Here is a 26,425-nt window from a genome sequence, read left to right on the forward strand (position 1 = left end):
TCCCTGTGTTAATCCCTCACTTACGTCACGGCTCCATCCCCACCCAGGCACGTCACACCACGTGCTGTGTACAGGCCTCCGATGCACAGAGAACATTTGAAAGCAGGATCAGTTTGGGTTCTTTCTCTTTGGGATCTGCTTTTTGTTTCCATTCAAAACAACCCCCTCGGCCACAGCAGCTCAGTGTCTCATTTTGCCATTTAAAACATCCCACGAGGACTTTTGCAGAAGGGCTTTGGGGAACGCAGTGCAGAGCCCATACACTGCCCAGCTGAGCTCAGCCGATGCTGGGTGCCCCCCCCCCCCCCCAACCCGCTTGTTTTTCTTATTTTAATTTTTTTTTCATTTCGGTGCCTCTCTTTGTCAGAATTAGTCAGGGCTGAACTGCCTCCACTCCCTGAGGAGACCCCATTTCACCCCGCCTAAAGTTCACCGCCTTGTCAAACCGAGCTAATCTCCTGCCGCGGAGGAAAAAGGCTCATTTCAAACTGCGGCGCATTGGGGGGAGCGGCTGGGGGAGGAGGAGGTCTTCCTGGCTCCAGCCTGAAAAGACCCCGGACAATAATACCCTTTTTGTTCTAGGGCGGTGGGAGGGGGCTCGGCGGTAGGAATGAAAGATGGGGGATATTAAAGGAGCAGGTGAAAGACATGCGTCTTCAGCGGGCGCAGATAAGAGCCGACCCCCTTCTAATCTGACTGAAGCTTATTATCTTACTGCCACAGTCATTACTATTAATATTAAAAACGGAGAAAAAGAAAACTGTGTGACACAACAACTGGCTTCGAAGCCCCCACGCTCGGAGGTGCGGTGCTGGTCAGAGGGACACTCAGCCCAACACTGTCCCCTTGATCCAACACACCAGAGCTGCCTGGGCCGTGGGCTCTCATTGCTCCTCGCAGCTGAAAGCAGCACAGTGGGTCTCTGGGGGTGTGTGGGGCAGCAGTGTGATGCCATGTGCTCACAGCACCTGGTTAATGCACAGAGGAACCCGTGGCACATGGCTGCTGCTTGCCTGAAGAAGGTGACCTCTCCATCCCTGTCACGGGTGGTGGCCCCAAGACATGGCAGCTCTTTTTCCCCTCTGCCCCTCAGCCAAGGTTCCATTGGTTCTGGGGGATCCCAGCTGCTGTTTGTGCAGCACTGAGCGCTCCCACATCCCTGCACTGCTGTCATTGGGCAGCCCCTGTGTCTGCATCTGCAGTGTGGATGCATTTGACACATGGAGGGTGGACTTTGGGAACCAGCTTTTCACCGTGGCTTTAACCCCAAACCCAGCACGGATGTTCAGCACATGAGGACGCAAAAAGACCACAGCTGATCCCAGGGTGCATTATCCAAAGGCTCCCATCTCTGAGCTCCCCCATGGGGGCTTTGGGGGGGTCCCACCAGCGGCACCTGCAGCTGTACAGCCCCGCTCCCAGCACCAGCCTGTGTTTCCCAGGGAGGTGGGAGCGCTCCCGGGTGAGGCACCGGGGAGGAATGTTTGCTGCCTCCTCCTTCCCCTATAGTAAACATGCACGGGTGACCCCGCAGCGACACGAGAGGGTTGGGACGGTTTGTCTGTGCAGCAGAGCCGTGGGAATGCGGCCGCAGTGGCACTTTGTGGTCACAGTGCTGCAGGGCTGGGGGCTCTGGTGGGCTGCGTGGCCTCAAATGAGTGCAAATAGTCGGGTCTATGGAGAGGAGGGTACACGGTGTGGTTATGGATGATCAGCGTTTGGCCAAGGGATGGAGCTGGTGATGGCTGTGCTCACTGCAGGGCGCTGACACGTGGTGGTGGAGCTGGGTGGGTAGAAATCTTTCCAGTGTCTGAAGGGGCTGTAAGAAAAGGGGGCAGAGTCTGTAGCTGTGTGACAGGACAAGGGGAAATGGCCTGAAAGCGGGGAGATTCAGGTCAGATCTAAGAACCAAGTGCTTTGCAATCAGGGGGGTGAGGAGCTGCACAGGCTGCACAGTCGGTAGTGCCCCATCCTTGGAGACCCCCATGGGCAGGGACGGGGCTGTGAGCACTGATGGGTGCAAATCAAGGCCGTCTGACCCCACTGCCTGCGGTGCACAGGGAACCAGACAACCCCAAAATAAACCTGGAGTGAGGCAGAGGACACAGAGCAACCCCCCCCCCCAGCGCCCCTCCGTGTCCTTGGGGCACATCACGGCTGGACGCTGTCCCTGCTCAGAGCCCACCCGCTGCAGCTTTGCACGGCGGCTCCCAGCGCTGCGGTCGCTGCTGTGGTCGCTGTTATCATCGCCCAGCCCAGAACACGGTGCTGGGGCCGGGTCGGCCGCTGGGAAGGAAGAGGTTCGACCCCGCTTACAACGCGAGCGGAGCGGGGTGTGAGGCAGATGTGTGCGCCGAGCAGGAAGGGGGGCTTTTCCTCCCCTGGAAACGCGGAGAGTCGGGCTTTTGTGTTGGGAAAAGGAACAAACAGAGCTCAGAGCCGCCCTGAAATGCAGCGATGAGGACAGCAGGGAGGGGGCGATGGGTCCGCGCCGCTGCTCGTCCCATGGAAACGGGCTCACGGCGCAAACCCGCTCCGTGGGTCCGTGGGGCGCAGGGGGAGCCGTGGGGCGCATCTCCCAGCGCTTTACCCCAGTTTGGGGTCCGGAGGGGCTGCGGGCTCCCTGCTATGGCTCCGGGCACAGAGCGAGCCCCACATCTCCTCCCAATCCCAGCAAACACAGGCGGGGAGATGCGAGCAGACAGAGCGCCGGGATGGAACAAAAAGAACAGGGAAGGAAGTTTGGTGAAACAAAATAAAAGGAGGGGGGGAAAAAAAGAGAGAAAAAGGAGAAGCGGCCCCACAGAGTGACGCTGAAATCACGGCTCCGGCTTTTCCACCTCGGAAGCATGAAAGCGGCTAAATTAGCAAAACAGAAGTAAACTGTTGACTGCTTCATTGCAGGATCAAGTGTGATAAATGGAGGTTTTGTTCAGCCTCTGCCCAGATGTTGTGTCTGCGCTGGGTGGGTTTTTTTCCTTTTTTTCCCCCTTTTCCAGTTTTTTTTTTTTTACATTCTTGGCCCGAGGCCCGTATATATTTTGGATACTGCAGGGAGTATATAATATCATTGGAAAATGATGTGGTCTGGTAACCTTTTAAATAACATTTCCTCCCTCCTCTCTTTTCTAATAGTTTGTTTTTCTTTCCATGTTTTCCTTTTATTGGGGGGGAAATTTACTCTTTTTTTTCCCCTTGTTTTTATTTTTCAGGCAATCAACGAAGCCGAAGTTTTAAAGCAAACCACACAAACAACCCCAACCTCCCCCCCCACCCCAATAAAACAACGTGAGAAAACACCCCAAGACTGGGAGAAAGAAGAGTTAAGGGACTCATAAGGGCGCGGGCTGAGGATGTGTTTGGGACTCTTTTTTTTCCTGTCTAGAAAACCTTCCTGGTTATGTTTTAGCATTCCCAGCGTGTTGGCTCGGCAGCCAGCCTGGCTGTGGGGCAGCGCCTTCAGCTCTTTGCTCTGTGGGCATTGCTGCAGCCCCGGCCCCATAGCACACAGTGGCCCCATAGGCTGGCAGCACCTGCAGTGCTGCTTTGAGGAGCACAGAGTTAAGGTGCTGCACTTTGCAATGGGTGCCAACCCCTCCCCATGGCCTTGATTTGAGCATCCCCCCATAAAGCCAATCCCTATTGCTGCCTCTCGGCAGTGCCGTGCATCCTGTAAGAGCTGCTCTGCCCCACAGCACTGCTCCAGCTCCGTGCATCCCTCCAGCACCCTGTAACACCAGGCTCCCATTTAGATTTCTCCTTAAAATCCCACTCTAGATGGCTGTGCCTCAGTTGGCAGAGCTCAGCCTGGCTGGGCCTAGGCTGAACCTGTGGGGTCAGCTCAGACACTGTGAACCCACATGCTCTGATGACACTTTGGGGTCCCACCACCACAGGGAATACAAAGGCCAGGTCTTGGCCATGCTGCAGGTGAAGGATGATGAGCAGGAGGGTGCAGAGCAGCACCAAAGTGTGTTGGTTTCACACCAGCTGGGAGTTGTGGGGCTCAGGGCAGGTTGAGGTGAAGTGCCCCCATGGGGCTGGTCTGATGCCCACCAGTCTGGATGCCCACAGCTGGGGTCCAGTGGTGCCCTCAGCCCAGGTACCCCATCCCATAGCCATAGGATGCTGTGCTTTGGGCATTCCCCATTTCCCAGCACAGTGCTTTGTGCATTTGTTTCCCTGTTCCAAGGTGATGCTAAGCAACTCCTCCCTCCCACCCCCCCACCCACAACAACCCCCCCCCAAAACAGCAAAAAAAAAATTAAAAAGGTGAGAATTTCAGCAGATAAATCTCGGCCACTCGGAGCAGTAAACACCTCCCGGAGCCGCTCCCAATCCTGCTGCACACCACCACCTCCCCCCCCTTAAGGTAGCAGCGTGGGAGCTCTGCCAAAACGCTGCGGTCCCGGGGGGAAGCTTTCCTCTCACTGAAAGAGCCCTCGCGCCTGCCAGCCCAATTAAAACAACGTGAAAGGAAAGCAGCATCTGGAATTGCGCTGCCTCTCACAGCCAAGTCACAATTGTTTAGTCTGAAAGTCGGCTCAGGCAGAGCAGGGCTGGCTGCCCCCACATCTGGATCTGCGGCGAGACGGCCTCCTTGGCTGCGGGCCTGTGTGCATGTGCATTTTTAACTTTAGGATATGCTGACAAGTTAAGAAGTCAGAAAGTCACTCACAGCAACAGCCTCCGCGGCCCCTTCCTCCCTCCGCCCCTTTCTAACACACACACGCAGTTGACTAAATACAATTTTCTGACATCCTTTCATCTGGAGAGAGTTTCTTCCCCTTCCAGCCTGCAGCCCGGGTCCCCGAAGAGTTATTTGAGCTGAGCCAACACATGTGAACAAAAAGGCTTCTCTTTGCCTAATGCTCAAGGGCTGCCTGTGCTACCCACATTGCGCCGGCAGCGGGGCCGCCCCGCATGGGGACTGTCCCTGCCACCTGGCAGGGGGTGGGTGCCACGGCCATGGGGTGCCACGGCCATGGGGTGCCACAGGGATGGCTGCCAGTGAAACAGTGCCACCAGAACGTGGCCACTGTGATGGGTGGCTCAAGAATGGGGTGTCAGCAGGATGAGTGCCACCATCATGGGGACTCTGGGATGGGGAACCGCCAGGATGGGTTGTCACAAGGATGGGCTGCCATGGGGACAGTGCTGCCAGTGGGACAGGGTGCCACCAGGATGGGCTGCCATGGGTACAGGGCTGTCACTGTCACTATGGCAGATGCCAAAGTGGGGCAGGGATGTGATACAGCTTCCATTGTGCCAACTCAGTGTCATGGTGAGAGAGTGAACACAACCTTGTGTACCCCGTCATTGAGATGGGGTCAACCAGCCCCCACGGGCACAGGGCCCTGCAGCACAGATGGGTTCCATGGGCACACAGCCCTATGGCCCCACACACGCATTGGGGTGAGCTGTGGGACTTCTTTGCAGGTTCCCACCCCCCGTGCAACCCAGGGCTGCATCCTGAGCGCTGCAGGAGCGTCACCACCAAACTGGTTGAGCAGCTCTGCGGGTGAGTTATGTTGTTTCGAAAGGCTCCCAAACACATGTTGTTCACAAAGCTCTCCTGGATAAATAAATACCAGCATTTCTCTCCTGACCTTTACTCTTTGCCGGGTTTCTCCTAAGCGCGGAGCACACGGAATAGCTGCTGTGCAGCCCGCAGCACCCTGCTCCAGCTGGTTGGGTGCGTGGTGCTGCAGGGCACATCTGGAGCTGCATCCTCCTCCCCCCTGCAGCCCCAAGAGCTGGGAGCATCAATGCTCACCCTGCCCTGGGTTGAACAGAGATGGGAGAGCAGTGCTGCCATGCCAGCACTCACACATCCCATGGGAGGCCTCCAGCTGGTGCCACACCACGGTACTGATAACAGCCAGTCACGATAAGTCAGTTGGGTTCCCTTTATTTGCTTTCTGGTTTCCAGGCCCACCAGGCAGAGGGCTGTGCCTCGCGGGGGCCGGGTGCTCAGGGCTGTGCAGTCTATCCAAGCCTCATGGTAGGCAATGTTTGCTCTGAAACCTGTCGTGTGGCTTTGTTCTGCCCGGCATGGTGAGATGCTGCGAGATGAGGGGGGAACATGCTCTCCTGCAGCAATAAAAGAAATAAACCCTTTACGAGCACGGCCTTACTGCAGCCTTATCCCTGCAGAGCAGCCCCTGCCCTCTGCACAGCCCCAAGGGTACGGGCGGCCATGAGCTCCCAGCCCGCAGTTGTGTTGGCAGAGCTGTGCCTGCATTGATAGCGGCCTGATGGATGGCTGGGTAAACTCGCCTTGTGTACCGACGTGGGTGTCATGCTGACAACAAACAGGGCTTTACCTGAGTGTGTCATACGCGCGGGAGGACGGTAAATAAGCAGTGACACGTAATGCTGCTGGAAACAAAGGAGCGGGTTCCTCCTCTGCAGGGCACGTTGCAGCAGAAGCAATCAAATGCCCGGTCATCTCCTTGGAAAGCACTGGGGAAAACAAGATCAGCTGCTTGGGGAAGGAGAAAGGGACGCTCTGCCTCATCCCAAGGTCCGTGGGGCAGGGACTGTCTGTACCTCGCTGTGCTCAGTGCAGCTCCATGGGATGGGACACACACAGTGGGGTCCCCTCGTGCCATGCCATGTCCTTTGGGTGGTAGTTACAGCCCTGCCACCATCTGCCATCAGTGTTTAAGCTCAGGTCCAATTCCTCCCATTCACTGCACACCCCCAAGCACGTCCTTTCTCTCCACCTCAGGTTCCCCACCTGTGACACTGAGCTCTGACTCCCATCTCTCTCCTTTTCACCCTGCATTGAGCCAGCAATCCCAGGAGGTGCTGAGCCATAAACCCATGGGCTGAGGCCAAATCCCAATGCCACGAGGAGTGATCCTATGGGGAGAACAGTGATCCTATGGGAAGGGACCATCACACCGTGAGGACCACACTTCTGCTGGGCCCCCCCAGCCCGTGCCACACGCACACGTGTGCACACACAGCGTCTCTGGGTTTATTTTATATTTTCCCTCGTAAAGATTTGTGTCCGTGCTGCTCTCCTATCAAAGCCGACAGCGGCCCCTCGGATAAACATGCGGTCAGGAGACAGAAAACTCCAGGCTGAAACACCATTCGTTTCGTCCATAGCAGCATAAACTGAGAGGCTTTTAAGAAGGGCGAATGGTTTTCAGTAAATCTCTCATATCAGCAGAAACCTTTGAAAGAGTTTGTTTAAAGGCTGTGGAGATAAACAGCCCGGCCAAGTGTTTGTTTAAGATGTATGTACTCTGTGTCGACTGGCAGGCTGGTATTTGTGTGTGGGGGGGGCTGGGGGGGTGACCCTTTGTATGCTGGGGCTGTGCGGGGCTCTGGGGGTGGGGGCTGTGGGGATGGGGGCTGGCAATGAGCTGGCACTGGGGTAAGGAGCAGAATGGGGATGATCAGAGCATCCTGCACAGCTGCTGGACGGGGAGGTGGAAAAGGCAAATGGTGCCACACTGCCCCAAATCAGCATCTCAGCAGCAGTGCCAGTGGGTAGCAAGTGTGGCACTGCAGGTTTGGTCCTGAAGGGACTGAGATCCACGCAGCGCTCACCTTTTCCATTCAGGAGCACCTGGATATCGGGGCTCCATCCTGGAGCTGTGGTGTCCCGGCAGGACGGAGCCTGGGCTGTAATGTGGGCACTGCTGTCGGTGGCTCCTCAGGCCATGAAAACAGAAACGCTCAGAAGTATGAGATGGAATTTGGAAGAAACAAAACTCCGGAGCAGAGCGTTTTGTTTACAGAAAATCAGATGATCCTTTTGGAGCGTTTGGAACTGCTGCCATAGTTCTGAATGTTGGATGCTCTGCGTGTTCTCCAAACAAAACCTCACAGATCCCGTTCCTGAGCTGCTCTGCCAGGTGCTGCCCACCTGCTCCCATTGCTCCGTGATGTGCTGCTGCAGTTCTCTTTGAAAAGTTCTGCTTAGTCCCAGTCTGGGGATCTCTGCAGTGCGATCTCTGCATTATCATTGCAGTGCTTTGCGCACAGCCCAAAACATCCTTTCCCCCTTTCACCAGGGACACAGGAACCCACCCCCATCCCTCTGCAGTGACCCCTCATCCCACGGGGCCGTTATCGGGCCCTCCACAGCCTTCCCCAGCACAGACTAAACAACGCAGCTCCTCCGACCCTCCTGAGGTCCTGTTTCCCAAACCCTTATCAGAACCCTCTGCTCGCCTTTGAACTCCCCCCTGTGCTGCTCTCCCCCTCAGCCCTGCATCCCCGTGAACCCTCCGCAGCCCCTCCCGCAGTGTTGGTCAAATGCAGCTCATGTGTTCCTGCTCTGATATCTGCCCATCACTTCACCTGTTCTCAGAGCTGTTTCCCAGCTTTTCACTCATTGGGAAGTTCCTGGAGCTGCACAGCAGTGTCTCCATTGGGTTCCAGCCCTCAAAGTGGGTCCTCCCAGTGCATCCCCGTGCAGTGCAGTAAATATCCCACATCTCATTTTCCTCCCTCTATGGGATTTGGGTCCCCCTGTTTATTCCCATCCCATGAAGTTCTCCTTCCTCCCAAACCCCATCCCCACTCCAGTCCCTGTGCAGAGGAAAACCCCACGCAGCCGCCGATGCGGAGCCCCCAAGCTCACACTTTTCTCTTCAAACCTCAGCCCTTCATCCTCCCTCCCAGAAGGAAGGAAGGAAGCCCCTTTGTTGAGCACACAGCCTGTAATTTCCCTGTCAGCTCCCAGCAGCGGGTCAGTGTTGTGACTGACTGAGCGAGGATCGCTCCCTTCAGGGTAATTACACTGAATTTCCCCCTGAAGGACGGACAGCTTTCCCAGGATACGAGTTACCCACATCTTCCCATCCACTCACATACACCAGTTGGTGGCTGTGGCAGCAGGAAGGGCCGCGTGTCCCCATATGGGGACGGACCTCACGGGCGGATCTGGGATCGGTCCCACCTCCTTCCCCATCCCTTCCCTCCTGATGGGTGGCACAGCGCAGCCCATCCATCACCGCCGGCCCCGCGCTCACCCACCGCGCGTCCAGGAGTCACTCATCAACAACAAACAGTTAAAAGGAAGAAAATAGGCTGGAAATATCAATGCACTTTGGTAACAATAAACCCCGCTTTTAATTTATGCTAATATGTGGGGTTGTGGTGACAGTAAGAACAAAATTACAGAGTGGCTTTCTAGCTGGTAATTATCCCTCCATTTTCGTTGCTCGGGAAGATGGACACACAATTATGCTCTCTTGCTGTATATTAATACGGATTCTTGACATCTTCAGCAGACCTGGAGCTGTCATCGGGCTTTTTGTCTACTTTAATTGAAAATTAATGGTTACTGTGTTACCAGGGAAACCGTGGCAATGGACGCCAATAGCGCTCACATATCAAACAGGCACTGGTGGCATTGTCTGTCCGTGTTGACCTTGAAAGTTAAAAGAAAAACTTAAATTAAAATAATAATAATAAAAAGGGAGAGGGGTGGGAAGGAAGGAAAAACCTCAGGAGCGGAGTTGGGTGCTGGGAATCAAAGGGGGAAGGGGAGAAAAGAGGGCGCAGAGGGAAAAACTTGGTGTCCTGTTTGTCTTTAAGGGGAAGGGGGAAAAGGCTGAAAGTGAGAGTTGGAGCAGAGAAGCAGACAGCTTTGCAGGGATGTTGCCAGCTCCCAGGAGGAAACAGGGACATCCTCAGGTGGGAGGCATTGGATGGGCTTAGAACAGGAACATTTCCATCAGTGTAAGCCAGGCTGTGCCCTGTAGCTGTTCCTCGCACATCTCATAGTCCAGCAATGGGGTGGTTGCAGTGGAGCTGCCACCTGGCACCCACACACCCTCCTCATCCTCACTGCTCCCACATCCCTGAGCACAGTGCCAATGGGAGGGAGGCCCGGGTCCTCCGAACCTCCATTGCCCTGCGAGCCCGTCCTCTTCCTGAGCAAACAAGAAGGGAAACGTGGCAGAGACGCGCCTGGAAGCAGAGTCTTTTTCATTTTCCCTGCATCCCTGATCCCAACCTTAATCCCTGCTCTGAATCCTGTCAGCCCGGCTGTTCTCGTGCTGACATTGCTGCAGGCACCTTCTCCGCTGCCTTCCCTCAGATCTGCCTCCTCCTGGGACGCCTAAAGAGGACTCCGAGCTCTCTGTGCCTCTGTGCCATTCGCTCCATGCCCTGCAGCAAAGAGATGGGGGTCCCGGGGGGATGGAGCAGGCGGAGGGGGACGGGGTGTGGGGACAGGCAGTGTTCTGGAGGGGGTGGGATTGGGGGCTAAAGCAAGAGTGAGGGGTGGGCAGGGATGGGTGCTGCTGCTTCTTCCCAGAGGGGGTCTGCATGATGGGACCATGCTCTGCTTGTGCTGCAGGGCCCAGCTGGGAATGATGGCTGTGTGCAGTGGGTGGGTGCTGCAGGGGCTGCTCGGGGCACGGGAATGGGAATGGAGAGACGTTTCCAATGGCCCTTTAAAAGAACAACAAAGCACGTGGATTTAAATGTTACATGCAATAAGAAACACATATTTGCTTGAACGTAGCACTTCCCTATGAACTTAAAATCCATCATTAACCCCAAAACCCAGCGGAACCCATAGCCCAAATGAGGTACCTAGGGGGCCCCAGCTGCATAGTGGCTGCCCCTCTCCTCCCCAGTGCCGACCCAGCTTCTCCCCTGCTCACTTATTCTCCTCTGAGTGTGCACACAGACGTGGAGGGGCTCAGGCCCGGCCGAGGGCTGCAGTAACCCGACGCGGGGGCAGAGGGGGAGGGCTGAATTCCTTCAAGAGCCTGAAAATATCTTTCTTTTTTGAAATGTTTGTATAGCATGACTTGGCCGATTTACCTCATAATATCTCACGTTGGCCTAAAGCCGAGGGCATTAGCGAAGCTGTGAGCCAGATAAATGATTCTAGCGCTTTTTCTTCTCCATATCTGCTCTTACAATAAAAAGGGCCCTTTCCATCCAGCCACTCCCGTTAACCCAGGCGGTGCTGGGTGCAGTGGTGGTATTCAGGAGCACTCCTTGCACACAGACCAGCACCAGCACTGAGAGGGGGCTCAGGTGGGCCATGTCAGGGTGCACAGCCACACTGGCCAAGGAGGGGATGGAAGAGATAGGGAGGAAGGAAGGAAGGAAGGGGAGGAATAAGAGCTCCCACATCCCCATGGGGCACTGAGTGGTGCAGTGTGGCACATGGAATCCGCTGGTGCTGTGCTGCATGGTTTGGTTTGTAGAGGCAAAAGGGGCTTGTGTGTGAAATAACCTCAATTAACCTGCAGAGAATCCCCAGCTCTTACTTTGTGGTGCTTGCGGGGAGTGGAGAGGACCTGGGGAGCCTCAGTATCACGTGGGGATGCTGGAGGATGGCTGCAGAAATGATGAGGGGGTCAGCACGGCTCCTCTCCGCCATCAGCTCACGTCCCACAATGGAGCTCACTGTGACCTGGAGTAAGAAGGTACTGATTTCACTTAGCTCAATTTCTTTAAAACAAGGACAATTACACCAGTGCTGGAAGTGCTCAGTGTGTGGCTCCAGGCTGGATCTGTGCTGGTTTGGCAGGGGATGTGGTGGCTTCAGTGTCGGTCACAGCAGCCTCATGCCACACATTTGGGTGCACAAGAATGGGAGAGTATTACTGAGCGTGGTGTGTTCCCAGCTGCTTCCCACTGCGAGACTTCACTTCTGCACACCAGACAAGGTGGTGCAGCTGGAGAGACACCAGCCTTGCTGAAACCCGGGTGGTGCAGTGCCAGAATTGCTGCTGGGTACCATTGGAGCAAAGACAAGCACTGAGCAGCGGGTCTGGCCAAGCAGAGTGCTGGGCAATGTGATAACACATGTGCAGGGCATGGTGGATACAGCCACCGCTGTGCATCAGGGACATTGGGCACGTGCTCTGCCCAGGCTCCTGCACCCACCCCATCGCTGTCAGGTATCTCGTTTGGCCCGGGGGGAATTATGCCACAGATAATTGCCTGTTTCCTGGGTGCTGGGGTTGGGCTCCGGGGTGAGGGTTTGGGACGAGCCAAGCCGGGTGCGTACCTCCCTGCACGGCTGAGCTCATGCTGCAGACATGGATGAGGTCACCAGGATAATTGCTCTCCCGAAGCGCCGTATCTTGCTGGAAGAGGCTGTTATGAAGGCGGAGAACTTGCTAAGGCAGAAAGTACGTTGCATGCCCCTGGCCGAGGGGAAACGCAGCAGCAGAGTGTGCCAGGACCTCCAAAACTCAGCCCTCGGGCTGCAGGGCAAGGCAGTGAAGGAGATGCCGGCAGCTGAGCTTGAGCTCCTGGGGAAGGCAGGGGCCGTGCCTCAGTTTCCCTGCACACACAGCACCTTGCACAGCACTCAAAGCACTGCAAAAACATCCCAGGATCGGTGGCATCACCCACCTGACCCTCCTTCCTCCCACCAGGGACGTGTTTCATCCCCCTGTGCTGCACTGCTGCGGCTTCAGGGTGACCCCAGCGCTGCCCTTGCCGCAGCCCTCAGCGGTTCCCTTTGCTCTGCTCTCAGCTGGTTCTCCTCCCCGCGGCCCCATGACAGGTATTTGAAAAGCTGAGAGCAGCCCTATCGCATCCCACAGTCACTGGGACAGCCAGACGGAGAGGAGATGGAATCAGAGTGAGTTTCGTGGGGAAACAAACAGAAATACTTCTGTCAGCGCACCAGAAAAAGAAATGAGAAGGGGGGGGGGAGAGAATAGCCACTCCATGGAAAAAATCAGCTCTTTCCTGAATAAAGCAGAAAAAAATGCTGCCGTATTGAGCTGTGACATATGGTTACACAAATAGAAACCACAGAGGGGAAAATCATGTTTTCTCTTTCATTATTTATCACTCTCTAACTGTCTCCAGCTGGGTGAGTAAACAGCCTCATTGGGCTGTAATGAGAACAGCCTGCTGCCACTGTGCTCCGGGCTGCTGGATCCGTGTATGTGTGTGCGGGGCTGCGAGTGCTGAGTTCCCATCTCCAGCCCCATCCCCGCATCATCCCCATCCCCATCCCATCCCCATCCCATCTCCATCCATTCCCACCCCCTGAACATTCTCACCCCCATTCCATCCTCATCCCATCCCCATCCTCACCCCCATCCCCACTGCATCCCCATCTCATCCCCATCCCACGGGGACAGGGGCACACAGTCCCAGCACTGTGACGTCCTCTGTTCAGTGAGCACTAACTGTGCAGGCACAGTGGCTGCTCCCAGTGATTATTTGGGGAGTGATGTGATGTGCCCCATTTCCTCCCCATGAGCCACACTGCAGATTGACTCCTAAGTGTCCCGTGAAACAGCCGTGTAAATGGCACATTGAGGAAGCGGCGGTGCAGACGTGGGAGGCGGCGGTGGACAGACTCAGTGCTGCCTTCTGGCTCTGATTTCAGCTGCTGCCATCTCCTGCTCTGCACACTGCAGGGTCCCATCGCTGTGCCCATGGTCCTGCTGCTCCCTGAAGGCACTGTCACTCCCATCCCATCACTTCCCCAGGAGCAGTTCTGTGGCTCTCAAGGTCCTGAGGACCAGACCATGGCCATGCTCCCTTCCCACCGGGACTGCAGCAATGTCCCCTTTGGAAGAGGTCTCCATCCCCACCAGCCTTGCTGGGGTCCCTGCAGGTGGGTGGCAGCAGCTGCCCCGAGTCCCCCAGCCCTGTTTCCTTTCTGGGGAGAGATCAGCCTTTCAGATTCAGATGCCCCCGATTAGGCTGTGGATTAGGCTCTGAATTAGGTCAGTGTTGGAGGGTCCCTCCTCGCTGCCTCCTTCTTTCCCCTCACATCTTTCTTGGCCCCAACCCACATGCACAGACCATGGGCACGAGGCTCCACCAGCCCTTATCCCTCCATCCCAGCACCCAATGCCCACCACAGGCACCTTGGGGCCATTGCATCTACCTGAGTGCTTTGGGGGTAGAAAGTTCTGGCTACAAGGTAGCAGGTCCCTAAAAGCGAGCAATGGGGACGAGCTGTTTCCCATAGAGACTGACCCACTTCTCTATCAGAGAGCAGCAGCCGTCCCTCTGCCACAAGCAGCACACCAAGCAGGACCCCGTCCCTCCAGCAATGAAGAGCTATCAGCAGTCGGTGGCGTTCCTGATGCAAACTGACCCAGTTTTGAATGCTCTCCTCCCACCTGAGGAATTGTATATGGCACATTCGGAGTGAAACTGGGTCACTGTTGAACAAAGGTCACCAAAGAACACGAAAAGACTTTTCAGTCGGAAACCCCATTTTCCACGGTCCCGAATAAAGTTATAAATAGAGTGGCACAAATGCGCACAGAGCGAAAGTGCCGCGTGTTTACCCAGCACGGCCAGCTGAGAAATACAGCCTGAACCAAACCTTGTTTCGCCACAACTGAGCTTCCTGCGAGCTCATGGGGTGGGGGGTGTCAGGGGGGGAGTGGTTAGAAGAACATGGTAAGAGCTGACCTTCTGCTGCTAAACCTTTGCCCTCTCCCTGCGCGGCCACTGCTGCGGGATGGGGGCATTGCTGAGCACCCCCAGGGGACGCCCCGGCTCAGCATGAGCTCCATCCCGCTGCTGGAGCGCTGAATCAAAGCCCTCTTACAGTAAGTGCTCGCTCAGCTTTCACAGCCGCCAGCTGATGATCTAATCCTGCCCGCTGCCCCACGGCGGGATCGCACGCGGGGCTCCTTTTCGTAGAATCCCAGAGATGAGCACCAGATTTAGAGCCATTGAGAAACACTGACAAATGAGCAAATGAAGGGGAAAGCGTGGGGCTGAACCCGCTGCGCAAGGGACACTTTCCAAAGGGCAGGCAGGGGTGAGCAGGGGCTCTGGGGGATCGCAGCCTTCTCCAGCTCCTTATGGCTGATCCCAAAGTGTGAGCAGTGGGCTGGGAAACGTCTGCCTTCATGTGAGGAGCACGGAGCCCTGGTGCTGAGGTGGGCGGCTCTGACCCCTTGCTGGGCTCGGTTTGGAAAGGTTCTCCTTTGCTGGCAGCTTTGCACACACATGCACACTCACATCTCTATATCAGGTTCATATACAGCCAAACTCTGTGTGTATTTCCTGTTCACATCCTGCTCGTGTGGATTTTAATGAATTGGTGTCGGGCGAGCGCGATCGCTAATCAGCAAACGTTAATTTTACAGAAGGACAAAAAGAGGCTTTGCTCTAATTGATGGAAAATTGGTCATTTCGTGTCGGGTTGTTGCTCCGAGCTCCAGCAGCTTCATCCCCAGCTCTGTGCCATGATCCTGGGCTGGATGGGAACGCGCTGTGCTGTACCCACTGCTGTTGGTTATGGGTTGGGCTATGGGATCCCTGCTCCCAGTGGGTCTGTGTGCCTGTGCTCCACACACTGGGGCTGCTCCAGCTTTTATGGCAACGCGATAAGGCAGTTCTCCATGATAGGAATCTTCACCTCCGTCAAAGGGAGGAGGGACAAAAAAACACCCTACCACACCACACTGCATTTGGAAGGCTCACAGGGACAGTTCATTAAGCAATCAGCTCCTTTAATGAAATATTTCTTTGTTAAAATATTCATTGATCTGCTGCAGTTTTGCACAGAGAAAGGGAAGGACCGTGGCCCAAAAGCTGCTCTGCGGAGCGTGCCCAAGTGGATCGTGCCCCTGTCATGGATGGAGCAGAGATGTGGGGCTTTCCCCTTGCTTGTATTCCAGCCCAGTGATGGCAGGCAGCAGGATGAGGAGGAAATTGGGGTGAGAACGTGTGGAAATGGGCAACTGTAGCGTGGGCAGAGGTGGTGCAGGGGAGGGCTGTGGGGAGGGCTCAGTTGTGCTGGGGTGCACTGAGGACCTTTTCCAATGGGGCTGTGGGCTGATGCCATGGGGTGAGAGAGGAGGAGGGAGCCCAGGGAGCCAGGCCGAGAGCATTGGCAGAGGAAGAAAGAGAGGAGGGGAAAAATGTATCCTGAAATGAACAACTGCAGACAAAGGGCCAAGTCTGGCTCCCCCCCCTTCCTTAAACCTTACACCATGAGTAATCCCGGCTCCACAGCACAGTCACCGCGTGCGGGTGAGCATCTCCCCAGGGAAGCAGCACAGACAAACACAGGAGCGCAGCCGTCCCGCTCCGGATGAGTAACGTTATTTGAAAAGCAGAGACATGACAGAGAGGGGAGAGGGAAAGAAGTAAAAACAGCACAGATGTAAGGAGAGAGAAGCTGGGGGTGCTGTGGCTCTGGGTGCCAGCATGACATGGCATGACATGGTATGGCATGGCATAATATGGCACAGCATGGCGTGGTGTGGCATGGCGCATCATGGCACGGTGTAATACGGCAAAGCAAGGCATGGCATGGCACAGCATGTCAAGGCAAGGGACAACACAGCATGGCAGGGCTCCACTGCAGCGCTGCGCTACCGGTTCTCAATCGTGCTGCAATGCACTGATCCACGGCCCTGGGCTGCAGCCTCCTCCCTCTCTCACTTTGAGGCTTTGCAGGCACAGAGGAAAATTGGTCCCTGACTGGAGCCCTCCCCCCCAACATCCTTTTCTCTGTGTGTGGGAGCAGCACACACACAGCACACACAGCTCACTCTGTGCAAGGAGGGGAAACTGAGGCACAGCACCGTGAACTGCAGGCTGTGCTGCGGATGCTGCACCCTCTGCAACACCTGAAGGCTGAGTTCCCCTCCCTGGGGGTTTTTTGGGTGTGGGGGGGCTCTGCAGGATGCAGCACAGCCTGTCGCTTTAACAGGGAGCCAGGAGCCTCTCATCACTTACAGTAACTCGGTGCATCATTGCTTTGCCTTGCGCAACACGTGCGCTGCTCCAGGAGCCGTGAGCTGCCAGCACGTCCCATCCACCTCCCCCCACCCCCAGCACCCGCTCAGCCCATGGGGTCCATACGAGTGTAAATGCACCGTGCCCTCCTTCCTAAACATTAATCCAGGAAGGAAAAAATGGCACCTTCCCCATTTTCCGTATTTTCCCATTCCCAGTTTTGTTTTCCCTTCTTTCCATCTTTTATCTTTTACTGTCGTTATTTTACTTTTTGCCTTGTAAGGAGTCGGGGCAGAGGCAGAACCCAGGGCTGTCCTCATCCTCATCCTCATCCTCATCCTCATCCTCATCCTCATCCTCATCCTCATCCTCTCACTGCTTTTCAAACAAGACTAAACTCAGCTTTCCTTTTCCAAGCTGCTCCGCAGAAGAGATTTCAGCTTTCTGTCAACCTGGTGGCAAAACGGAGTCGTTCCCTTCCAGGTAACAGCAGCTGATTGAGAACTTCAGCTCACTAAAGGCTTTCAGTGCTCTGATGAGAGGAGAAAAAACCCCAAACGGGTCCATACATGGTGCCCCTGCATCTGCCCCATATACCGTGACCCTATAGCTGTGGGGTTCAGGTGCTGCCAGCGTGTCTGGCAGAGGTGTGCCTGCATCCCACTGCATCCCACTGCATCCCACTGCATCCCACTGCATCCCACTGCATCCCACTGCATCCCACTGCATCCCACTGCATCCCACTGCATCCCACTGCATCCCGCATCCCTCTGCCAGGCTCTGCAGCTCCTTCTGAACAAAGAGGGATCTCTGGGCCGCCCTCCATCCACCACCTCCCCTCGGTGGAAGCTGCCCACGTCTTTTTGTGCAAATCCTTCCCTCTCGGATGCTATTTGATGTCTTCAAAGGGGCTATTCTTGTATGGAGAAAAGAGGGTGAGCTCAGGTCTGACAAGGCTCTTTGCTGGCAGCGCAGCTATTTTTTCACTCAGAAAAGGGCCAGTTTGGGATTTCAAGACCAAAAAAAATCCCCCCTCCAAAAAAAAAACAACCCACCCCACATATATTCTATATTCTCTTTTTCACGGGCTGATATTTGGGTGAAGAACTCTCAAAGTTGGGGACACTGTGTCATTGTGGGGATGGGGAGGGAGGAAGGGGAGCGAGCACATGGTTCTGTGTCCGGGAGGGAAACAAAGCTCTGCACCGTGTGGACACCTCGGGACGGTCTGAGCCACCGTGCAGGCTGTGGACATGGTGCCTGACCCCAAACCAGGGGGGCCCTAAAGCACAGAGATCCCTAAACAACAGACTCCATTCCAAGGGGACCCCAAAAAAGGGGACCCCACACCCAGAAGATCCCAAATTCAAGAATCCCTAAACAAGGAGACCCCAAACCCAGAGAGACCCCTAAACAAAGCGACCCCTAAACAAGTGGGCACCAAACCCAAGAGATCCCACATCAAGGAGACCCCAAACCCAGCGGGACCCCACACCAAGGGGACCCTTAACACAGTGGGCCCCAAACCGGGGCCGGGGAGGCACAACAGAGGCTCCATATACTGGGCCTGCTGTGCTGCCCCACGGACACTCCAGGTGTGCAGCTTTTTGGCTGAGGAACGACGTCGATTTCTTGGTTTGTTCTCCTTTTTTCCCGTTAAATGACTAAGAAAAAGAAAAAAAAGTAGTGAAAAAAAAACAAAAACCCAACTCCTCCTCGTTCCAATTTCACTTTTAAAACTGTTTCATTCCTCCAAACCCGGCGGTGTCCAAAGGGCTCAGTGTGAACTACAAGCGCTGCTCCCACGTCGCTGCTGCTGAAACAAACTTCCACACTTTGCACAAGTTTCTTTCCCGGATCCCATGTGAGATTTGCCGAGCCGCCCCCCCCCCCCTTAAACACACACACACCCGGCCCTGAGCAGGGTGGGTTTGGGGTCTCACAGCCATTCTGTGATATGGGGGGTGGTTGGGGAGGTGGGTCCCCATTGCCGCGCTGTGATTTGGGGTGCGGGCCCCCAGCCCCGATGTGGGGTGGCGGATCGATGCCGGCTCGGTGGTGCTGAGGAGCCGATGCTCCGGTGGGGGTCGTGGCCCCGGTGGGTGGGCGCTGGGGTCGCGGGGGTCACCCCGTCGCCTTTCCCGTCCTTACGGCGGATCGCTGCCCCCTGCCCGGTCCCCGTGCCGCCCCGGAGCCGCTCCGCCCCGTGCCTCAGTTTCCCTTCCAACGCTTTTCCCCCGGGAGACCGAACGCGGCGGCGACCAATTAACGCGGGCACTAATTAACAAAAGAGGGGGAGGTTTGGGGGGGGGGGGGGCGGCACCGCGACCGGCGACCGCGGGCGCAGCCGGGTGGGGACGGCGCTTCCCCCACACAAAGCGGCTGCGGACGCTCCCCCTTCCTCCTCCCTCCTCTTCCTCGGGGGGGTGGGGATGGGGGGGGGCGGGCGGGGAAAGCGGCTGCACCTGCTTTAGAGGAACTATGGTAGGGCGGACGGCGCCCGCCCCGCGCCGCCGCGCCCGCGCCGCCGCCGCCGCCAGCGCCGAGCCGAGCGGAGCCCCGGAGCTGAGCGCCGCCCGTTCGGCCCCGGCCCGGCCCCGGGCTGCTCCGCACGGCCCCGGCTCGGCACCGCCCAGCCCAGCCCAGCAGCCGCCGCGGGGCTCCAGGGGCGGCGGCGGTGCCGGTGCCGCTCGGGCCGCCATGGCGCTGCGCTCCTAAAGCCGCTCGGCAGCCCCGGAGCGGCCGCCCCGTCGAAGTTTTTTTTGCGGTGGGGAGGAAGAGAAGGAGAGAAGGAGGAGGAGGAGGAGGAGGAGGCGGAGGCGGTGCGGCCGCATGCCCGCCGCGGGGCCGCGCTCGGCGCGCTCAGGTGGGTGAGAACGGAGCGAGGGGGCGACGCGGGACCCCCCGCCCCATCGCGAGCGGCAGGTGTGGGGGGCTCGGGGGGCTCCGTGCGCCCCGCAGCTCTGCGGGCACAACCCCCAACACGTGCCCCCCCCCCCACGCCCCGCTCCGCGCCGCTCGGAAGTTTGTGCGGCGCTCGGACAAAGGCGGAGGGAGCGGGGTCGGTGAGTCCGGGTTGGAGGGGGCGGCTCGGGGGGCTTCGCTCGGTGGGGGGGGAGGGTTTGGGTGTGCGGGTGCCGGGGTCGGGCGGGGGGCTCCCAACTCCCCCCCCCACCCCCCCGAGGCGTTTCCCCGCCGGCAGCGGAGGAGGAAGCAGTGTGTGTGTGTGTGTGTGTGTGGGGGGGGGGGGGGGTGTTGCTTTGGGAGCGGGGCTCCGAGCTGACCCCCTTCCCCTCCTCCCTTTCGGCCCGATCCGCTCCGCAGCCCCCACCGCTCCGCGCCGCGCTCCTTTGTTGGGACTTCGCCTTCCCCTCTTCGTTCCGTTGCCCGCCGCAGTTTTTGTGCCGGTCGCTTTGTGAGGGTTTTTTCTTTATTTTAATTACCATCATTTTGTTAATATTATTCATTTTCCCCCTGTCCTCTCCCACCGTTTCCCCCGCCCACCCCTCCCCTTATCGCGCATCCATTCCCTCGTTCGGGAGCGATAACTCCGAGCGGAGCGGCCCCAACTTTTTGTACCGCGCCGCCGGGCCCGACCCGCGGCCGTCGGAGCGCTCCGAGGTGAGGGGAGCGGAGACGGAAAGAATAATTCAACATAATAATAATAATGAAATTGCGGGGCGCTGCGGGAGACCCCGCAGGTTGGGGCCGGGGGGGGGGATTCAGTGCGGCGGCTTTCGGGGTTCGGTGCCTTTGTTCGTCGGGGCGGTGCGATGGAGGGATGGGGCCGGGGGGGTCACAGCGCATCGCCCCGCGGTGGGACAGCTCCGCCCGAAGGGTCCCGGCGGGTTTGGGGTGGGTTGGGGGGGTCTCTGTGTTTCCCCGCCTGTGTCACACGGCCGCGATTTGGGGACGGCCGCTCATTGCGGAGCGCTTCGGAGCAGCGCCGGCAGAGAACAAGTGGAGCGCGGTCGGCTTTTCATTTTCCAGCCGAAAATCATTTTATTTTATTTTTTTCTTAAAATCCCTCCGACCGAACCCGGAGCTCAGAGCCGCCTCCTGCCCCTTCTCCCCGTCCATCTCTGTGCGCTTTGAATTCGGGTGAATCGTAGCGCTCCGTGCTGTGCTGGGGGGGTAAAGTTGTGTTGGGGCTCCTCTCTGCTTCGCGCAGCCCCGAACGAATCCTGTCCCGTTCCTCCCGGAGCCGCCGGACTCGTTGTAAAGCAATAAAAAATAATAATAATTAGTTCTTAGTTTCTGTATTAAAAGCTCGGCTTGTTTTGAACCCGAACCTGAAGGTTTATTTTTGTTATTATTATATCATTATTATTTTATGTATTTCTTCCTCTGTGTTAAAAATCACTGCTGTGCGATGGGAAATCAGTGCAGTTCAATGGGACCCATCGGGGTCTGTGTGATTTCTCCCCCCCCCTCCCCAAATTCCCAACGAACTGAGCTCTGGGGCTCCTGCAACGCCCGACTCGGAGTTTCTCTCTTTCTTTTTATGAATTCCCACCTTTCCTTCAGGTCTAAAACCTGTCGAGCCCCCGGGGGCGGATGGATGGATGGAGGGATGAGCAGACTTGTAACGTTTCTCGTACTCCTTAACCTCCCCCCCGGTCCTTTTTTCCTTCTCTTTTTATTATATTCTCTCTTCGTTTCAGTTGCGGTGAGGAACAGGGAAAGGCCGTAGGGTGAAATTCTGTGCGTGGTGTGGGGCTGTGAGTGGGGCCGGGCTCGGGGGCTGCCCACTGTTTGTGTACGTGGATGTGTTAATTGCTGGGGGGGCTTTTGCTGTCGGGCCCCCCCCCGGCTCCATATTGGGTCAGCCCACGCATTGTTGGGCGCAGTGGATTCTTTTGGGCTGCTGCATTGGAGCCTGAATTTGGGTTTGGGGCAGAGGGGGAATAGGGAAGATCCCCCCCCTCATCCCGGGCCCAGGGAGGTGCCCCCCAGCAGCAAGGTCCTGGCAGCGCTGTGTGTGGGGAAGGGGAGCGTTGGGGCTGTGCCTTTTTGGGGGGAAGATGCAGGAAAGCATTAAGCTGCTCTTTGGGGTGGTGGCCTCCCCACTGCCCCCCACCCGTGGTAAAAAGGGCGGCATCGCAGTGAGACCCCCACTCATTTTCTGTACCCCCCCCGCATGACTTTTGAACAGCCACGTTTAAAAGTAGCACAGGCAGCGTCTGTCGGTGCCGGGGGCTCAGGAGGGACCCTTCGCTCTGCGGGATGTTTTCCCTTTGCCGGGCTCTGTTGGAGCCTGGAGCGCTATGGCTGCAGGTGGGGGGGGGGTCCAGCAGTGCCCCCAGTCCCACTGCGAGTGAGCACCGGGAATCTCCAGCGCTGCGTCCCCTTTGATTTCCATCTCCTGCGGCTGAGCCGTGAGCTGGGGACAGGGCGATGGGGGGAGCGGAGCTGGAACGGGGCTGGGACCCGCTGCGCAGCCCCGATGTGAGCGCACGGTCGGGTCGTGCCGAGCGCTGTGCGGGGCTGCCCCGCTCGATGCGATGCTGCTCGGACGGGAATCGCTTTGTGAAGTTGTGCTCCGATGTGAACCCAGCGGGTGGAGCGAGAAGGACCGGGGTGGAGGGAGCTGGGACGGGAGGGGATGCTGCAGCCGAGCACTCTGTGCCCGGGAGCTGCGAGTTGGGCCGGGGGTGTCCGTGCAATGTGATGTCCGTGCAGGGCTGTGCCGAGTTACAGCGCCGGCAGCACTGCTGGGCACGGGCTGCCCCAGCCACATATTTATCTATTAAGGAAAAAATAAAATAAAATAAAAAGGGGGATTAACAAATAAAATAAAAGCTGCCGTTTGCTCGGAGCCGGCAGCTCAGCTCAGCTCGGTGCTCCCCATCCCCACACATTGGCAGGGAGCAGCGCTGCGCTTCGTGCTCAGCTCCTGTGCTGCAGAGTCAGATCCGAGCAGCACCTCGAGGTGCCGGTTTGGGGGTTGGTGTTGGTGTTCTTGGTGTTGGTGTTTTGGGGTTTCTTTTTGTTTCATGTGTTTTGCACAGCAGGAGTTTCTCGCAGCTCCTCTGCCCGCACGCAGTTACCAGCAGTGGAAGGTGGTGCAGCAGGAGAACTTTTGTTGTTGGATGTTTCTGGTTTTTGGGGAGGGGGTGAAGGTTCCTTTCAGCAGCTGTGGAAACATGCGCCAAAAATAAAAACATCAGCATCTTTTTTAAGGTACCAGAGACGGGGGGAAGAAAACCCCAGCGGGGGCCCCGCTTCGGAGGCGATCTGAAAGCTGTTTATTCTGCCTCATTGGCAAAGCCTCTGCACGTGACTGTGCTGAGGGGTGGCACGGAGACCCCCCCCCCCTTCTCCCTCCCAGTGTTTCTGTGGGGCTGTGTTGGGGGGTGGGCAGCCCGGGGCAGGCAGTGGAGCAGTGAGTTGCCGTGCACCTTGCACAGCTCCCTGCACAGCTGGGGCTATTGGGGCAGGATGGTTTGGCTGCTTTGGGGGGCTCATAGGATGCAGAACAGCCACACGCTGCCCAGCACTGCAGCCCGGCTCCGTCCTGCCTGCTCCTCGTTGTGTGAGCTGATCCTGCACACCGTAGGGTTTGGTGAGTAACTCATTGCTGCTTTCCCATCAGTTTGTGAAGGGTTCTGCCCAATATGTGTTCTGCATAGGGGCCACCTCTGCTGCCACATTCCTTGTCACAGGGATGCAGCTGCCGGGCTGGGCAGTCAGGTGGGTCATATAGGGAAGGAGACCAGGGCTGGTGCCAGGGATGCTGTGGTTCCCCACAGCTGTGGGTCTGTGGCTCCTTGGGGTGTGTGGTGACGGTGTGGGGACCCGTTGGATGCCCTGGGATGGGGCTGCCAGCACAGTGACTCCATTCAGCTGCGTAGTCCTGGAGCTGCTGTCTGCCCCAGTGCTGGCGCGAGGATGGAGATGCGTCCCCGGCTCTGCCCTATGCAATGGAGGGCTTTGGGGCCTCAGGCTGTTGTCAGGAGCCCATGTGCATAAATAGCAGCAGCTCAGCTTGTTTTGTGCATCAGGAGGGGTTGGCTGCCCTAAAACCTGAGGTTGGCACAGAGACTTCATGTTGTTGTCCAGGTGGTTCAGGTCCAGGGGCTGTGCTGGCTTTGGGGCTGCTGTGGCACAAAACGCCACCCGACATGGAAGTGGAGCAGGGCAGCGGAGCCTGAGCAAACCCCAAACCTGTGAGCAGTGTGTGCATCCTGCCTGAGGCAGCTCCTCCATCTACAGCCCTCACCTACAGCCCCACATCCCTCCTGTGTGTGCCCGGTGCTGGCAGGGCAGCGCCCCACAGCAGCACACAGCTCCGAGCTGGGAGATGAGCACAGGGATGTTCACCTTCCTGGGGATGGGACCAGGAGAGAAAACGAAGCGCCAGGGGGACAGAGTCCTTCAGCTCCTGCGGCAGGAAATGTGGATGTTGAGAATGTGCTGTTCGGGGCACAGCTGCAAAAACCACTTCTGCTGAGATGGGTTTGGGTGGAGGCGAAGCCGCAGCCCTTATAAACACTGTGCTGGGAGGTGTGTGCACAGGGACTGCAGGTGTGAGGTGGGAACTGGGGGATAAAGAGGGGAATGGGCAATGGAGGGCTGACAGCACACCTCGTCCTGCCTCAGTGCTGCGTGCTGGGCCAGCAGGGATGCACTGCATGGAGCCGCCATGTCCATCTGAGCTGCAGAGAGGAAGAGAAATGGGGAAGGAGCCCTGACCCCCTGCATTGGGCGAGGTGTGCGTGGGCAGCCCCACACTGGGATGTTGGACCACGCTTCCCTCCCGCAGCCGCTCACGTTGCTCTGTTGCTGTGTCTGCAGGCAGAGCTTTGCACTGTGGTGCTGCTGGGGTTGGTTGTGCTGCAGTGCCCTGCTCCCTGCAGCGGGTCCCAGCTCAGCTCAGGGCTCTCCGGATCCATCCCGAAGGTTGCTCCATTCAGGCTTTTGGCACTTCCCCTTGTCAGCAGATTTTATTGATACCTGACGTGTCACACATTTTGCTTTTAGGATCTCGTGAATCCCTTGAAGCCTTCCCCTTGATGCTGGCGGGCTGCAGCCCACACAAACAGCTCTGATGGCAGGGAGAGCCGTGGTCCGAAATCTGGGTCAGGCTCGGGGCTGTGGGATCAAACAGTGCGTGGGCCCTTCAGGTGGCGTGGAGCACGGCCCTGTCCTCACCGTGATGCAAGGGCAGCACCTCTGCAAGTGACTTCAAAGCTGTTTGCAGGGTTGGAGTTAGCGGGTGCCCAGCACTGCCCCATCTCTGCAGTGATGTGGTGACTGCGTGGTGGTGCTGCGGCCGCCTGCTCCCACCCACCCTGGGGTGGGCAGTGGGGTCCCACATGCAGTGGCATTGTCCCTCTCAGATGCAGAGGGAGGGGAAGGATTTGCACGTTGTGTGTGTTTGCACAGCGTGCAGCTGTTCCTGCATGTCCCTTCTGCACGTTGTGGCAGTGATGGGTTGCAAAGAAGCACGTGTTGTGCATGAAGGGAGACACCGAAGCCCCAGCCTGCATTTGCAGGGCAACACTCAGCAAGATGCTGGTGTCACAGCAATGCGTCCTGACAGCAGGCGTGGGGCTGCAGCACTGTGCTGCTGGTGCATGCAGCCGTGCACAAGAGCATGGGTTTATCTATACACGTGAGCACAGGTGTGCATGCACAGGTGTGTGCATCCATGTGCAAGTGCAGGTGTGCTCACGGGTGTGTGCATCCGTGCACCTGAGCATGTGCACCCACACGTGTGCCCAGATATGTTGGTGCACAGGTGTGTGTCCGTGCACAGCTGCACACAGCTGGGCCCCATTGGAGAGCAGCACAAGGAGGAGACGTTAATGATTTTAATGGGGTTTTGCAGCGGGGTTGCGCCGTGCAGCCCTCATCCCGTGTGGGACGTGCGCGTTTTCCTCCCATTGCTTTTAATTTCTTCCTTCCCTCAGGAGTTTGGAAGGTTTTTTGTTGTTGCTCCCTGCAGGTTTTTTTCCCCTTTCTACCCCCACCCACTTCGTTACCATTCCTGTTAATTAGGTTGTGACGGGGCCGGTCTCCATTCAAACAGGGAACCTCAGGGACGCGCGCTCACAAGCGCATGGTTCAGTGCTGGGGGGGCCGAGGGGCCTTGAAAGAAACCATTTTACAAGTAATTTCTTCATAAAGCTCCTTAAAAGCGAAGCCCCCCCCAACCAACCCATCTGAATTTCCCCGTTAGCCGCTCGGTGCTTCCTCGGGTGATTAGAAAGGGAGATTCATTTCTGCCTTTTAAACGCCGCCCCGATTGAAATCAGAGAGAGGGTTTTTTTTTTAGGTTTTTTTTTTTTTTTTTTTTGCCTTCATCAAAATCTAACATCCTTGAGAAATTAATTTGATGCCTCTTGTTATCAATTAATTGAATCTCGTTGGGAGAGAGCCTGGTGCGGCGGGCGCTGCGCCGGCCCTTCCCTTCCCCGCTGCTTTCCCCCTCTCTTCCTCTTCTGCCGCCGCTTCCGAACACTGTGACATTATAAAACCTCGGCCCTTCTCCTCCTTATTTTCACCCATCTCATAAAATAAATGAATCCAACTTGCTCCCCTCCTCCCCCGTTCAGCTGCGGCTCCTCGGGTACAAAATGCCCTTTTTTTTGCTCTCCCTTTCCTATAACTTACAGCGGGAGAGAAAAGGAACTTGGTGCTGTCGCAATCATCCCGGCATCGCGGAGCGGCCGCGGTCCGTCTTTCTTCCTTTTCTTTGCTGGATATTGGATATTTCATTTGAATCTCCCTCTTTTCAATTAAA

The 26,425-nt window shown here is 57.0% G+C and overlaps 1 protein-coding gene across 4 annotated transcripts in view; it reads left to right on the forward strand.

The window, feature by feature from the left end:
* The first annotated feature begins 19,198 nt into the window (after positions 1-19,198).
* FOXP4 (forkhead box P4) overlaps positions 19,199-26,425 on the forward strand; it is a 32,753-nt gene continuing 25,526 nt past the window's right edge. The window contains exon 1 of one of the 4 annotated variants that reach the window (XM_015885354.3): positions 19,199-19,543. The gene's annotated coding sequence lies outside the window, so the exon portion shown is untranslated. Of the gene's footprint in view, positions 19,743-26,425 lie in introns of all 4 variants that reach the window. The other 3 variants (XM_015885358.3, XM_015885359.3, XM_015885355.3) reach the window with 3 other exon arrangements.

Source organism: Coturnix japonica, chromosome 38 (assembly GCF_054131305.1).
Source record: "Coturnix japonica strain WE chromosome 38, WE-NBRP24, whole genome shotgun sequence".
Classification (NCBI taxonomy): domain Eukaryota; kingdom Metazoa; phylum Chordata; class Aves; order Galliformes; family Phasianidae; genus Coturnix; species Coturnix japonica.